We start from the raw sequence: 15,689 nt of genomic DNA, 5'->3' as shown, positions 1-15,689 counted from the left end.
CAAATCAAACCATCTGCACCCAGGATTTTGTTAGGTTATCCATTCCCGAGTCCACTTCAGAGTGGCCGAGGCCGGCGCTCTGGCATATGAGGTTGGGCGGGTCTTCTGAACCATCCGCCCAGATGCTTCTCACACACGGTGAGCCCTGGCTGCCTCAGGAGGATTTGTAAGGGGTGGAGAGGGACTAGATCTGCCTTTCAGAGGCACGGCTGGTCCGCTGGAGGTGTGGCAAGCGGGAGGCCAGGGCAAAGCTGGGGTGGACAGGCCGAGAGCCGGGATGCAGGCAGCCTGGCACACAGAGCAGTGACTGGGGGTGAGGACCGTCTGCAGGGTCAGGCCTCAGAGACCTGTGACTGGTTGTTGCTGCAGGGGAGACGTATCAGATCCGGCTCTCAGATCCAGAGGATGGTGTGACACGGCTCAAGATACGGGACGTAGGGAGGTGAATCTCCGGAGAGGAGACTGGGCAGGTTTGTGGCCTTGTTGGATAGGATGTGGAGTTGGAACAGAGGTCAGGGTGCAGATAGGGACATGGAGCCATCGGCAACCTGGGGCAGCGCGGAAGGAGAGGCTGAGACCCCCGAGGAAGGCGTAGGACAAGAACCAAAGGGCCGCAGAGAGCTTGTAAGACGTAGGCAGCGAAAGAGAGGGAGAGTGGCCATCGGCTGGGGGCCGAGGGACGGGGACCTCGGGCTCACGGGCTCACAGGCTCACGCTCGGCAGGTGATCAATGGCCCTCACAGGAGTGGTTTCGGTGGAAATCAGGTCACAGGGGTGGCAAGGCGATGGGGACAAATGCCATCTTTAGAGAGAATAAGGTGGTTGACAGTGGCCGGGGGCTTGCAGAGGCAAATGAGGATTCTGTCTGCTTCATAGCTTTCTGAGGTGTCCTTGACATGCAACGAGCCGCACATACATAAACCCATGTACTTCGTAAGTCTGGCCTGTGTATCCACCTGTGAAGCCATCACCATATTCAAAATAGTGGATGAGCCCATCCGCCCCCAAATGTCCCTGTCCCTTTGTATATTTCCCCCCCCCCCCCGCCCCGGCCTTTTCTGCCTCCTCCCTTTCCTCCTCATCCAGAAGCAACCACTGATCTGTTAGGTTGTGTTTTCTAGACGTCTATGCAGGCGACTCTCCACTATGCGTGCCTTTGGGTCTGTTTCCTTTTCCTCTGCGAGAATCAGCCTTGTGGTAGGTGCAGCGCGTATGCAGAACTTACTCTGCTCTGCTGCTGGGCTCTGTCCCATCGGATGGCTCCACCACACTCCGTGGACGTCGGGGCTGTTTCCAGCTTCGGGCTCTCACAAATGAGGCTGCCATATGCACACCTACACAAGACTGTGTGTGCACATATCATTCGTCTTGGGTAAACCCCTAGGCATGGAAATGGGGTCACTGGTAAACGCATGATTACCTGTTGGAGAAACGGTGAAATTGGCCTCCCAAGTGCTCACGCTGTTTGACGTTCTCACCGTCAGCGGATGGGGCTTTAGCTGCTCCCCATCCTGCCCATGCTCGGTGTGGTCACGTGCTGAATTCGAGCTCTTCCTGCAGGTCCGTGGGAGATCTCACTGGGGTTTTGATTTTCTCCCCTGTAATGATGGATACGGTCGAGCACCATCTTTATCCCAGTACCATCTCTGACGCACTCTCTGTTCTCGTCTTTGCCCATTTTTAAGATTGGTTGTTTGCTAATTATTATTCCCATTCTAGTCTAAAAGGGTCCCTTGAACTCACTGAAAAGGGGCTAAATATTTAATGGAAAAAATAGAACGGATTTAGAGAACACTAGGTTTTGCTGTAGCGTGTGGTTTTCTTAATAAGTTTCTGTGGGGCGCCTGGGTGGCTCAGTCGTTGGGTGTCTGCCTTGGGCTCGGGTCATGATCCCAGGGTCCTGGGATGGAGCCCCGCATCGGGCTCCCTGCTCGGTGGGAAGCCTGCTTCTCCCTCTCCCACTCCCCCTGCTTGTGTTCCCTCTCTCGCTGTGTCTCTCTCTGTCAAATAAATAAATAAAATCTTTAAAAAAACAACAACAACAACTACATTTCAGGGGCGCCTGGGTGGCTCAGTCGTTAAGCGTCTGCCTTCGGCTCAGGCCATGGTCCCAGGGTCCTGGGATCGAGCCCCGCATCGGGCTCCCTGCTCCGCGGGAAGCCTGCTTCTCCCTCTCCCGCTCCCCCTGCTTGTGTTCCCTCTCTCGCTGTGTCTCCCTCTGTCAAATAAATAAATAAATAAGAATTGCTGGGTCCAGGGGCGCCTGGGTGGCTCAGTCGTTAAGTGTCTGCCTTCGGCTCGGGTCACGATCCCGGGGTCCTGGGATCGAGCCCCGCATCGGGCTCCCTGCTCGGCGGGGAGCCTGCTTCTCCCTCTCCCACTCCCCCTGCTTGTGTTCCCTCTCTCGCTCTGTCTCCCTCTGTCAAATAAATAAATAAAATCTTAAACAAAACAACCAACCAATTTCCTTTACCTTCAGCACTTGTGTCCCTAAGCATTTCGGTTGACTTGCCTCGGTGACGGAGAGGTCCGGTGCAGAGAGCCAGCAGAGAGGAAGCGGGGTCTGCACAGAACCCCGAGGCTCCTCCGGGGGCCACACCCGGTCCCCACGCGGTGTCTGCCTCCGCGGCCTTCTCTGGGGTCGAGCAGAGGGCCCGGCGCGTGCCACCTCGTGGGCCTCGTCGCCCATCACCGAGGCGTGGGAGCCCCTCCTGAGTCTGCTGCCCGCTCCCGAAACGGGCTCAGGCGGTCCCCAGGGGACGGGAGCGTCCGTGTGCTCCGGCCACCCGCCCCTCCAGACAGGAGCCTCACGTAACCGCGCTCGTCGGGAGCGGACCGCATCCCTCGGCCCGGGGTGGCGCGGGGCTGCCAGCGCGGCTGCGGGCCTGGGGGCCCCCGGGGGCGGCGGGCTCGGCGGCCCGGGGCACGGGGGGCTCGCTGGGTCGGGCCGCCCGGCGCAGGCGAGCAGCCAGCCGTCCGCGAAGCTGCCCCCGCCCCACCTGCGTGCCTGCGGGCAGGGCCTCTGCCTCCCGCTTTCCTTCCCGCGCCGCGGCCCCCAGACCCCGCGCGACCCGCGGTAGGAGACACCACACCTGGCCGGCGAGTGTCCGAAGCAAGACGTGTCCTGGAACCGCGCCCCTTGCCTGCCCGCGGGGATCCCTCCCGTGACTCCCGCGTCGCCGAGTACGTCGCCGCGTTTTCTCTCCTGCGGTCAGGGACGCTGGCGTCCCCGCTGACCGACCGTGACCCGCCGGCGGCGGGAAGCGTAAGGCGGGGAGGCCCCCTGCCTCGGCCCGGCCCCCGCCCTGCTCACGCTCCCTCTGAATCGGTCCATAAGTCTTTTTTTTTTTTTAGATTTTATTTATTTATTTATTTATTTGAGAGAGAGAGAGAGAGAGAGAGAGGATGTGAGACAGAGAGCACGAGAGGGAAGAGGGCAGAGGGAGAAGCAGACTCCCCGCCGAGCAGGGAGCCCGACGCGGGGCTCGATCCCAGGACCCCGGGATCATGGCCTGAGCCGAAGGCAGTCGCCCAACCGACTGAGCCACCCGGGCGCCCAGTCGATAAATCTCTAAAAAGAGTCTGTCTCTAGAAACGCCCTCCAGTTCCCCTTTTTTTGTTTCCAAAGCTGAGCTTATGTAATTTAGACACTTTCTATTTTTACACTTCGGGCTACAGGCCTCTGAGCTGCGGGAAATACGCAGCAGGGCGACTGAGGACGGGCCCACGGCCGCCATATAGCCGCTTGCCGGGAAAAAACCGCGAAGAAACGCAGCTATGGCAAAGGAGCAAACTCGAGGAGCCCCGTTCTGCGCGCTCCTCCTCCTCCGCCGTCCTCCCTCCTCTCGGCCTCTCTCCGCTCCTCCCCGAGGCTGAGTGTGCGACGCGGGCCGCCGGCCATCTTTCCCCGCGTCCCCGCCAGACGGGAGCCTGGACGCCCGGCCGGCCGCGTGTCCGTCTCCGCTTCGGGCTCACGGCCCGGCCCGCGCGGGGCGCCCGTCGGCCGGCGGTCGCGCCTGGCCTCCCGCTGCCGAGGGCGGCGGCAGAGGCGGATGCGACGGACGGACAGTCCGCAGGGACGGACGGACGGACGCCAGGCTCCGGAGACTCGCCCCAAACGAAACAAGAGGCTGCGCCGCGCGGCACGAGCTGCATTCGGGGGCGGCAAACGAAACCGCCAACGGCGTCTCTCTTCGGGAGAACAAGCTCCCCGGTGAGTTCGAGCAGCAGCTGCACGGCCCTGACCTCACTTTTCGCGGGGCGGGGGGCGAAGGAGAGGCGCCTTGCCGGGTCCCCGCCCCCCCGGCCATGCGGGCCGCGGCCACCGGCCGGAAGTCGACACGCGCCCGCCGGAAACGGAGGCAAGGCGCGCCCCCAGCGTGTGCCGTCAGCTTGCGATGGAGGAACGAGGACGCCGGGAAGGGCCGCGCCCGAGGCCCCTGCGGCAGCGGGGCGAGCAAGCGCCGCGGGCTCCGGGCTCCGGCCGAGTGACGCGCCCGCCACGCGCCGCCCGCGTTCCCCGTGCGCTCGTTGCTCCCTCCCCGCGCTCCCTCCTCTCTCGGTCACACGCGCGCACACTCTCACACTCACTCGCACACCCCTCACGCTCTCTCACGGTCACACTCACACACTCTCACACACCCGGTCACTCACACACGTTCTGATGCACATGTACTCACACACTCTGACACACTCACACATGCACACACACCCCCTCACAAGTCACACCTCACACACTCTCACACACCCTGTCACACACATATACTCACATGCACACTCTCACACTCACTCGCACACCCCTCACGCTCTCTCACAGTCACACTCACACACCCTCACGCTCCCACCCACAACCCCCCCACACACACTCACAACCCTGTCACACACATACACTCACACTCACACGCACACTCTCACACTCACTCGCACACCCCTCACGCTCTCACACACAGTCACACCTCACACACACTCACACACCCTGTCACACACACACTCACATGCACATGTACTCACACACTCTGACACACACACGCACACAACCCTCACGTTCTCTCCCACACACACACACACGTTCTCATGCACATGTACTCACACATTGACACACTCACTCACACACACCCTCACGTTCTCTTACACACAGTCACATACTCTCTTACAACCTACAAACTCTCACTCACACCCTCTCTCACTCTCAGACACTTACACTCACATGCTTGTTCTCTCAAACACACTCTCTCGCACACACAAACTCTCACACCCTCACTCACTCACTATCACACACTCACGCTCTCACACGTACTTGCACACACATACACACACGGCTGCCATTTCCCTCCCCGAGTTTCGACAGCAGCAGGCTGACTGGCAGGATCTGAGTCTGCAGCAGTCTGCAATGTCCTTTGATGCAAAAGTGACCTTGGTGGCATGGTTTCCTCCCGCTGGGCGTGTTGGGCGCTGCAGACAGTGCCGTGCACAGGAAGTTAGCTTTGCAGAGGTTTTGGAGAGTGGAATACTGGCTCACAGCACTGGGTCTCGGGGCTCTGGACTCCGCTGCCACGGAAACCCCCAGGGAGTCTGCAAGCTCCTGGCATTCTGCCAACGCAGAGTCAGAGCCAGGGGCCACCGAAGAGACAGTAGCGAAGTGAGAACTGGAACTCTCTTAGATTGCAGCTTTTGGGACACACACACACGAGTCACACAATTTCCAACATTTCCATGCATAATAGCCACTATTGTAAAAAATGACTCTACTATTCCATGAACTTGGCTCCTAAACCTTAAAATTCATAAATTACATACTCAAATTTTTTTCAAAGATGCTAATTACAGGGGAAAAGGATTATTTAGTATTCAGTCACATAGAAAAATAGCATAATACTTAGAATGGTTTTGAAAAAGTCACGGGAGTAAGAGCCTATGGAATATAGTGAATGGTATTGAGATAGTGCTCTGTGGGGACAGAGGGTTGTGGTGAGCGGAGCATAACGTGTGGACATGTCGAATCACTACCAGTGAACCTGAAACTAATGTAAACATCGTGTGTCCACTACACTCAAATAAAAAGAAAATTTAAACTTAAAAATAAATCAAGTAAAAACTGAGGATAAAAAAAAACAAAACTAGCGGTGCCTGGCGGGCTCAGTCAGTAGAACGTGCGACTCTTGATCTCGGGGTCATGAGTTCGAGCCCCATATTGGGTGTAGAGATTACTTAAAAACATAAAAAGAAATAAAAAATTTTTAAAAGAATGAAAAAACACTAATAAAAGATTTGTCATATACTAAAGCAGAGAAGACAAAGAAAATTTAACATGATTCTATTTTTTTTCTTTTAATGAAAGACTTGAGGCAGCTCATTGGGCAGTAGCCTTTCCAATAGCCTTGCAGAAGTAAGCAAACAAGCCAATAAAGCAGATCTACAACTAGGCTTCAAAAAAATACTCCTAATACTTTTACTGGGCACCTCGTCACGTAAGACTATTTTCCTGTAAGTAGTGCAGTTGGGATGAAAATCTGAGTGTTGGTTGCCAGGGACAAAACACAGCTCCTGAAGGTAGAAGCTCGTTTCCTCGGCAGAGAACTGCAAGTGCTGTCAGCCGAGGGAGCAGGGCTGAGGCCCGCGGGCCATCAGCCGAGCCGGGCCGCTGTCTGGGTGCCGCTCTCGGGCGACCGGGAGCCTCCCCTGCGGGCCCCGGTGAAACCAGCTGCGGCAGCCCGCACGGAGGGTCAGGGTCTCTGGCGGGTCGTGAACTTGCCCGGGCTGGGTGGCCCAGCAGGCACTGGCTGGGGCCCGATTGCGGAGCGCTGCGTTAAAGGTCGTGTGCACTAAAGCAGGAGGGTGGGCTGCGTGGGGGAGGCCGGCTGGGAGCTGCTCTCTTTCTCTGGGCTCGGCTCGGGGCGGACCATCACCAAGCACTGGCCGGGAGCCAGGCTGTTCCGGGGGCATGTACTTTGCGCTCTCATCTTTCCTTTGCGCCAGCCGGCCTGTGCCCTCCGTGTTGCTGGGAGCTCAGGATGGTTTGACCACACCCGGCCTGGGCACCTGTGTGCACGCTCCCACCCTGGACGAGGTGAAGCTTGGAGCCCAATGACGTTGTGTGGCCTGGACCTGCCTCTCCAGCAGGCACCCCTCCAGCGCACAAGGGTGGTCTTCAACTTAGTGCAAAGAACAACGTCCTGGGCAGGGACCCAGGCCCTGACCTCCCGTGCCCTCACGCTGTGTGGGGGTCTGGCGCCGGCTCCTCCGGGCAGGACCCTGTCCACACTTCAGGGGTTTCCCACGCTGAGACCTTGCACTGGAAGCCTGCAGCCCCCCGGGGGGAGAGTGTGTGCGCTGGTAGGCAGCCCCCCCTCCCCCCCCCCCAGCACGGCTCAGCCAGGCCTGGACAGAAGCTAGTGTGGAGCGAGCCCATGACAGAAGCCTGACACACAAGGGAGCTGAAGTCTTCAGTTAGCTTCTGCTAATGCCCTAAACCATGCTTCCCAAAGGTAATGCCTGGAAGCCCCCGTCCGCATGGGGACCACAGCAAAGACCCAGAAGCTCTGCAGTTAGTTCATTGTGAAGCGCCCACCGCAGATGCTGAGGCTTTGCTTGCCCACCACGTGGTTAACTTCTGCCAGGTGCCCCAGGGGCGAATCCCCTAACCCGGGCCATGGTCTGTGTCGGAGTGCTGCCCCCCCTCCCTGGGAGCATTCCGAGGGCTGCTTTACCAGACTGGCTCTTCTCGGGGTCTTTCCCTGCTCCCCAGGCTCTCTGCTCAGGTGCTGCTTTCCCTGAGCGGCCCCCGTGCAGGAGCCGGGGGGAGGGTTCAGCAGGGCCGGCCGGCCGTGCCCGAAGCCTGGGAATGGGGCCCCATTACACAAGAGCTCTTCGGTTCTGCGATCCCCCTTCAGGCATCTGCAGCAGCTGCCTGTTCACAGCGCTCTCGTGTGGATGGACTTGCGCACTATTCTGTGAGGTTGGGCTAATGCACCCAAGGAGATGACCCCAAACTAAATAACAAAAATAACCCAGGAGCTGTGAACCGGAACAGAAAACACAGGGCCTTTCTAGGCTGGGGGCTGTGACCAGGGCCCCAAATCACACACTTGTGCCCTGATGGGGGCTGGAGGAGAACACAGGTGTCAGAGCAGGAGACGGGTGGGCTTGGTGTCCTGAAGCCTCTGCGGGGGGACAGAAGTGAGGTCACATTACCAGCTGAGAGTGTGCGGTCAGCAATCTAAGAGGAGAGAGGACATTCGAACTGGCCTCTGCATGGAGTGGATTTGGGCAGCAGGAGCTCTAGTTTGGCTGGAGACCATTGACCCAGCCGTTGTGATACCCCCGCTGCGCTGGAGACGGCGGGGTTCGGGGGGTCGACCCAGGGTTGGGCTGTGCTGCAAGTGTCAGCGAGAGAACAATGGGCATCGATAATGGGGCAGAGAACAACGAAGCGATGGGGCCTGGAGTGAGTCCAGGCTGGTGGGGGGAGGACGGGAGGAGCCTGACACAAGGGGTGGAGGCAGAGAGCCAAGGGCCGGCATCGGAAGGGACGCAGTGCAGGATGCAGAGCAGGTGTGGTCTGGGAGGGGACACCTGGTGCAGTGTCAGACCGCAGGTGTCCCAGGTGACAGTGGAAGGGGCATCGGAGTCCTAGGGCAAGAGGCAAGCCGGATGGCCTCTGTGTAGACAGAGCGGCCGACTTGGAGCAGGTACAGAAGGCCTAGCACCTGACGTGGGAGACCTGAGGCCCGCAGGGGACAGAGACCAGCGTATGTAGCCTCACACTGGAACGTCCCCCGGCCTCAGCCTGAGCAACGTTGGCGTGGTTTGCCGTGGGGAGGCAGGGAGCCGCTGGCCCGCGGGGTCCCCACCCGGCCTGTCTTCGTGGGCGGCCAGCCACAGGGCGCTCTCCTTAACCACCGGAATGTGGTGGGGACAGACACCATCATGGGGCCAGGCTCTCCTGGCAGGACAGGCAGGTGGAGCAAAAATGGAGCTCCTCCTTGGCTCAGCACCCGTCCGAGACCCACAGGCCCCGAACAGAAACCTTCACAGCCTTTAGCGCCGTCACAGGGAGTAAACCCGACTCCGGACACAATGCGCCTGTGTTCCCGGGAGCCGCCCCGCTCCGCACCGGGCCGGACGGCGGCCAGTCGTCCCCCCCGGCCGTGCTGCGGTCCTGCTGCTCGGCGGCATGGCTTTCCCGGCCAGCCTCGCGCAGCCCCCCCATCGGGCCGACTCCACGGCCAGCCGTCTGGCGAACTCACAGGCGGCCCCGCGGTTTTCTTCATGTGAGGTCTTATTCACTCTCTTCCCCTCAGAATTCAGATTTTGCCTTCCTTAAGTGAGTGGCTTTCACAGCACCAGCTCTCCGGTCAAAATTTGACTCAGAATATTCTATGATTTTTAAAATATTTTCCCCTGTGAAATTGATAGAAATGCCTGAATTTCAGGGATGGGTGTTATACCAATTTCCTGGGGCTGCCGTAACCAAATCCCACGGACGAGGTGGCGTCAGCAACAGAAATGTCCCGTCTCACTGTTCTGGGGGCCACACGTCGGGGGGCCAGGCGTGGCCAGCTTGGTTCCTTCTGGGGCCGAATCCGTTCCAGGCCTCTGGCTAGCTTCTGGGGTGTGCGGGCGCCTGTGATGCTCTTGGGCTGTGGCGCCATCACCCCGATCTCTGCCTCCTCTCCTCAGGGTGTCCCCATGTGTGTCTGTGTCCAAATCTCCCCATTTCTCAGGATGCCCGTGATACCGAGGCAGAGGCCCACCTTGCCCCTCTACGGCCTCATCTTAATCAAGCTGATCTTCAGTGATCCTATTTCCTAATGAGGTCGCATTCTAGGTGCCCGAAATTTTAGCGGGCACAATTCACCCCATAAACAGTATGATCACATGATAGGTGTCATAGCTTTCCTTTTTAAACTGCAACTTGTGGGTGCCTGGGTGGCTCAGTCGGTTAAGCGACTGCCTTCGGCTCGGGTCATGATCCTGGAGTCCCGGGATCGAGTCCCGCATCGGGCTCCCTGCTCGGCGGGGAGTCTGCTTCTCCCTCTGACCCTCCCTCCTCTCATGCTCTCTCTCTCTGTCTCATTCTCTCTCTTAAAGAAATAAATAAATAAGATCTTTAAAAAAAATAAACTGCAACTTGTTTTTAGCATAAGGTATATCAAGACCTTGGAGCTTCTAGGTGAGCTGGGTTTTCAGCGGCTGGCTTTGTGAAGTGGTGAGGGTACACATGAGATTTGCCTTAGCCATGCTTCCTTTCGTCACGTTTGGACCAGACCACCACGGGCTGAGGCAGGGCTCAGAAGGATGTTTGGGTCCAACATGACCACGCTGGTTTCTTCTCGTAAATCTCTATGACCTTGTTTGAGGCATCGCCACTCCTTCAAAAGAGGGTTCACGTATTTGTTTTAACCCTGTGTGACATCTTCCATGGCTCCGTGCTGAGATGTTCTTCTTCTGAAACCCTGTCTCGGTCACCCTGCAAAAGCCCAGGACTCCTCAGGAAGAAGTTTCCTGAGAGCTCAAGCACTCTCAATAATTGCTTTAAAAGCATAGAGTCAAGCTGACACAAAAGGATTTCAACTACATTGTTTCATTGTCAGATTTAGAACAATTTCATTTAAGATGTTCAAAGTTGCTGGATTACTTGGATTTGGGTAGGAGAAGTAGTGCTGCCTCTAATTTTCTCCATTGGGGGGGGCACCAGCTTATTGGTCATTCTCTCCCCCTCTGACCATCACAATATACACTAGGTGAAACAAATACTCATTGAGCCCCTCGTATGTGCCATGCAGTGTCCTGGTGGGGATGTAAGCAGTGGACAGAGTACACAGATCCCTGGCCTTGTGGATCTCAGTGCTGGTGGAAAGAGATGGTCAGGCAGCCAGATACCTAAGTCAACTGGCTGATGAAACTAACTGTGCCTGGGTAGCACAGTAGGTTGAGAGTCCAACTCTTGGTTTCAGCTCAGGTCATGATCTCAAGGTCATGAGATCAAGCCCCACATCGGGCTCCACGCTCAGTGGGGAGTCTGCTTGAAATTCTCTCTCTCCCTCTGCCCCCCACCATGCTCTCTCTTTTTCTCTCTCTAAAAGAAATAAATCTTTTTAAAAAACCTAAAGTTACACATGAGTAAATTATATCTATGTATATAGCTTGTTACAAAGACAGTATCAGTCATGAGCAGAGATGATCTGCTTACTTGGGAGAAGATGCCTGCACATGCGTGTGTATGTACATACATGCACACATGTGCACATCTAACAGTTCAACAATGCCAGTGTGGATGGACTACAAAACCAATACAAGGATTCAGTAGCGGGATGCACAACCAGGGCGTATGTTTCTGCTGTTTGAGAAAAGGACAGCTCTCAGAAGGTGGGGCACAGAGAAAGAATCTATGTTATGGGGGCGCCTGGGTGGCTCAGTTGGTTAAGCGACTGCCTTCGGCTCAGGTCATGATCCTGGAGTCCTGGGATCGAGTCCTGGGATCGAGTCCCGCATCGGGCTCCCTGCTCGGCAGGGAGTCTGCTTCTCCCTCTGACCCTCCTCCCTCTCATGCTCTCTGTCTCTCATTCTCTCTCTCTCAAATAAATAAATAAAATCTAAAAAAAAAAAAAAAGAATCTATGTTATGTTAACCATTCTTTTTTTAGATGTATTTATTTATTTGAGAGAGAGAGAGAGCACAAGCAGGGGGAGCGGCAGGCAGAGGGAGAGGGAGAAGCAGGCTCGATGCGGGGCTCAATCCCAGGACCCTGGGACCTGAGCCGAAGGCAGACGCTTAACTGACTGAGCCACCCAGGCGCCCAAACGGGGGCTTTCTCTACAGTGGCTCTTCTGCCACGGAAAGGAACAAAGTACTAACTTGGGTGCAGACACCCATGACCGTTGAGACCGTGATGTGGAGTGAAAGACGCTGGACGCAAGACCCCGTGTTGTCTGCTTCCACTCGTGGGAAATGTCGGGAACAGGAAAGTCTGTGGCATCGGTGGGCTAGGACTGCCCTCACAAAATACCGCAGACGGGGGCTTGGCCAGCAGACATTCATGTTCTCAGCGTTCCGGAGGCAGAAGTCCAAGACCAGGGGTGGGCAGGTTGTGGGGACACAGGCTGTCTTCTCCCTGTGTCCCCACAACTTCTCTCTGAGTGTGCCCATCCCTGGGCTCTCTGTGTGTCCACATTTCCCTTTCTTGCTAGGGCACCAGTCAGATCGAAGTAGTGCCCGCCCTAAGGGCCTCATTTTAACCAGATCACCTCTTTAAATTCCCTATTTCCAAATACAGTCACATTCTGAGGAACTGGGGGTCAGGACTTCAACGTATGAACAGTAGAGGGACACAATTCAGCCCCTAGTGCTGGTAGAGAGAGAAAGCGGCTTGGTGGTTGCCAGGGGCTTGGGTGAGGGGAAATCGGGAGGGACTGCGAATGGGTGGGTGGGGGGCTTCTTTTTGGGGTAAAGAAAATTGCCCAACTTGCAAATATGCTAAAAAAAAAGCCCCCACTGAACTGCACCCTTTAAAAGGGCATTTTGCAGTATGGGAATTATGTATCTCAGTTAAAAGTCAGTGTTCTGCTGACCTCGGGAAAAGATTAAAGCAGGCACCAGTGGGGAAAGACGGGAGAAACAGGGGCAGAAGCACGAAGCAAGTGTTTTCCTGCAGCTCTCCGGGCCCCCTTGGCTGGTTTCCCGGCCTTGGACAGACACCTGCTCGGGACTCCCTCCTGCCCCGCCCAGCGCCCCTGTTGCTGCTGCGTCCCCCCCTCCACACCTCCCCCCTGCCGTTGCCAGGCTCCCAAATCCGGGAAGGATGAAAGCCAAGAAAGGAACGAGGGCCTCATGGTGGCCGCGGACTGGCCCTGGTGTGGCTTCTGTGGGAGCCACACAGCAGCCTGGGGGCCGTGATTCCTGGTTCTCCGTCACTCCCTGTCTCCTCCCAACCTGTGAAATCATTGTTCCCGTTCTGAGCCAGAGCCCACGGAGCCTGGGAGAGAGAGGCCTTTTGCAGAGCCCCTCCTGGGCTTGCAGCGCCCAGCACAGTGCGGGAGAGCACCCGCCGTGTCCCCCTCTGCCTGCTCAGCCTCTGCGGGTGAGTTTGCACACAGACAAACCCAACGCCACCTCGTCCTTCCTCCCAGCCAGAGCTGTGGGGAAAGACACAAGGCAAAACACGTCTTGGAGTAAAAAGTAGCCTGATCCAAAATTTGATACGCATTTTAAAAAGATGTGTGACGTAGGATGTCACAAACCTTAATTTTAAAGATTTTACTCATTTATTTTTATTCAAGTAAATGGACACACAGTGTTATAGTAGTTTCGGGTATACAATAGAGTGATTCAACAGTTCTTTCTTTTAAGATTTTATTTATTTATTTGAGAGAGAGCGAGCGAGTGAGAGGCAGAGGGAGAGGGAGAAGCAGACTCTCCGCTGAGCAGGGAGCCTGACCCGGGACTCGATCCCAGGACCCTGGGAGCATGACCGGAGCCGAAGGCAGACGCCTACCTAGCCGACTGAGCCACCCAGGCGTCCCGAGATTCAACAGTTCTATACATTACTCAGTGCCATCATAAGTGTACTCTTAGTCCCTTCACCTGTTTCCCCCGTCCTCCCACCCACCTTCCATCTGGTGACCATCAGTCTGTTCTCTACAGTTCAGAGTCTGTTTTGGGGGAAACCTGGGCGGCTCAGTCGGTTGAGCGTCCAGCTCTTGATTTCAGCTCAGGTCATGATCTCAGGGTCGTGGGATCAAGCCTCACGTCTGGCTCTGCGCTCAGCGGGGATTCTGCTTGAGCTTGTCCCCCTCTGCCCCTCCCCTCCTCTAAAAAAGTCTGTTTTTGTCTCTTTTTTCTTCTTTCTTATGTTCCTTAAATTGCACATACGAGTGAAATCTGACGCTATTTGTCTTTCTCTGACTGACTTATTTCACTTAGCTTGATACCCTCTAGCTCTAGAAAGATCATCTGAAAAAGCTAATGGAAAGAAGCCCAGTGATAAACATTTTCACCTGCCGAAGACAAAGGAAAAACGCAATGTGACACAGCTTGGGGGAACAGGAGTAACCATTTGCATGTGTGTTAAATTGAATTTGGTGGCCTTTACTTTTCTCTATCTGGTGTCCTCTGCTCATATTCTGACGACAGGGTTGTTGTGAGTTAGTGGCAGTAAGTATCAGAGTGCATTTATACTAAAAGTCTATAGTCTGGCAAAATCAAAACTTGGAGAGCATCAAATCACAATTTCTAAACAAAACGTAGAAAAAGGTCACTTTCTTTTACATAATGCATATGAAAAATTCACACAGCTTTTGGTCATCCTTGGTCACAAAAGAGAACATGACAAATCGAAATCAGCCAATAACATGGAAAACCCGTGGACTCCGGGTGCTGTAGATCCTTTTCCTGCTCAGCAGATGTGCACGATGCGGTGAGCTGCGGCTCCCTGTCCTACGGCGCCCTCTAGGGGGGAGAAGGGGGAGCAGCGCGGGGGCCGAGGGCCTCTAGGTGCCAACAGCGGCCAGCAGGAGGGCTCCCCTGAAAACCAGACATGCGCCCACGCGTGCCCCGTATTCATTTCAGGCTGTACGAACGCTCTGGGGTCCTCTAAATGCACCCTTAGAATTGAAGGTCGAGAGACTTGAATCCAGAGGAACGAAGGTGTGTCCAACCTTGGTCCTTTGACACCAGGACCCTGGAAGGGGGAGACCCTAGCTCCCTCCGCCAGCCACCACCTGAGCTGGCAGGACATTAGGGCACGGCAGGCAGGCCTGCAGGATTTGGTGGAGTGAATATGAGGCCATCCTAAAGCTTTCCGTCTTCTTTACGGAGGAAGGGCGGGGTCTGCAGCTGAGGCGTGTGGGTAGTTTGAGAACATTGAGAATACCTGTTGCACATATTAAGCAAGTGAACCAGCCAGAGCAAGGTGCGGGTGAGGTTGGGGATCGCAGCTAGAATGCAAAGGTCTGAATCTTGTTGGGACGGGTGCTGACTGCTTGTGTTAGGGTTAGCAAACTGGGTTTGCAGTCTTTACTATTTCTGTTTGTTGTTCTCAGTTCGTATGTTGTGCTGTGTGGTCCCGGCAGCGTCAGTTTGCCTCTCTGTGCTAAGGTTAACACAGCTGTAAATTAGGCTAATAATCATACCTGTATCTTGGGTTCTATAAAACAGAGCTGTGCCTGCCCTCGGGATGCTGACTTCCACGGAAAGGAAGGCTGACGAAGATGGTGATGATAATGATGTTGGAGCCAGTGCAGCCAGGGCTGAGGGGCGGGCTGAGGGGCCTGCCAGAGGGAATCACACACACGGAATTCAGCGCCATCTGCCTCTGTCCTCAGCGGGAGCAGCTGGAAAGAAGCCTGGGCAAAGCCGCTAGTTTTTCTAGTGATTCCAAATCTCCAGGCAGCTGGATCCCCAATGAAGCAAAATAAATAACATTTCCCCCTTTTTTGTTCATAAGTTAAGAGATACTAATGGGAGATGCACACATTTTTTAAAAAAGACAAAACCCCCAAATATCAATACGGAAAAAGGATAGGCCCAGCCACCCCTCAGTACCATATGCTCCTCACCCTCTCTGCCCTTGAATCATGAAGCTTCCACACGCAGATGCACACACACAGGAGCCTGCACACGGACACACATGGGCACAGACAAGCACAGATACACACGGGAGCACATGCACATGGACACACGTGCTCACACGC

At 55.8% G+C, this 15,689-nt stretch overlaps 1 long non-coding RNA gene across 1 annotated transcript; it reads left to right on the top strand.

The window, feature by feature from the left end:
* Positions 1–3,926: 3,926 nt before the first annotated feature.
* On the top strand, positions 3,927–15,430 carry LOC118001914. The gene is made up of 2 exons (XR_004676881.1): positions 3,927–4,213; positions 15,154–15,430. It is a non-coding gene; the product is annotated as an uncharacterized LOC118001914 (long non-coding RNA).
* Positions 15,431–15,689: the final 259 nt, after the last annotated feature.

Source organism: Mirounga leonina, unplaced genomic scaffold, assembly GCF_011800145.1.
Source record: "Mirounga leonina isolate KUSES-001 unplaced genomic scaffold, KU_Mleo_1.0 Mir_55, whole genome shotgun sequence".
Lineage (NCBI taxonomy): Eukaryota > Metazoa > Chordata > Mammalia > Carnivora > Phocidae > Mirounga > Mirounga leonina.
The sequence above is the reverse complement of the archived record's forward strand: the minus strand, read 5'-3'. Positions and strand labels throughout refer to the sequence as shown.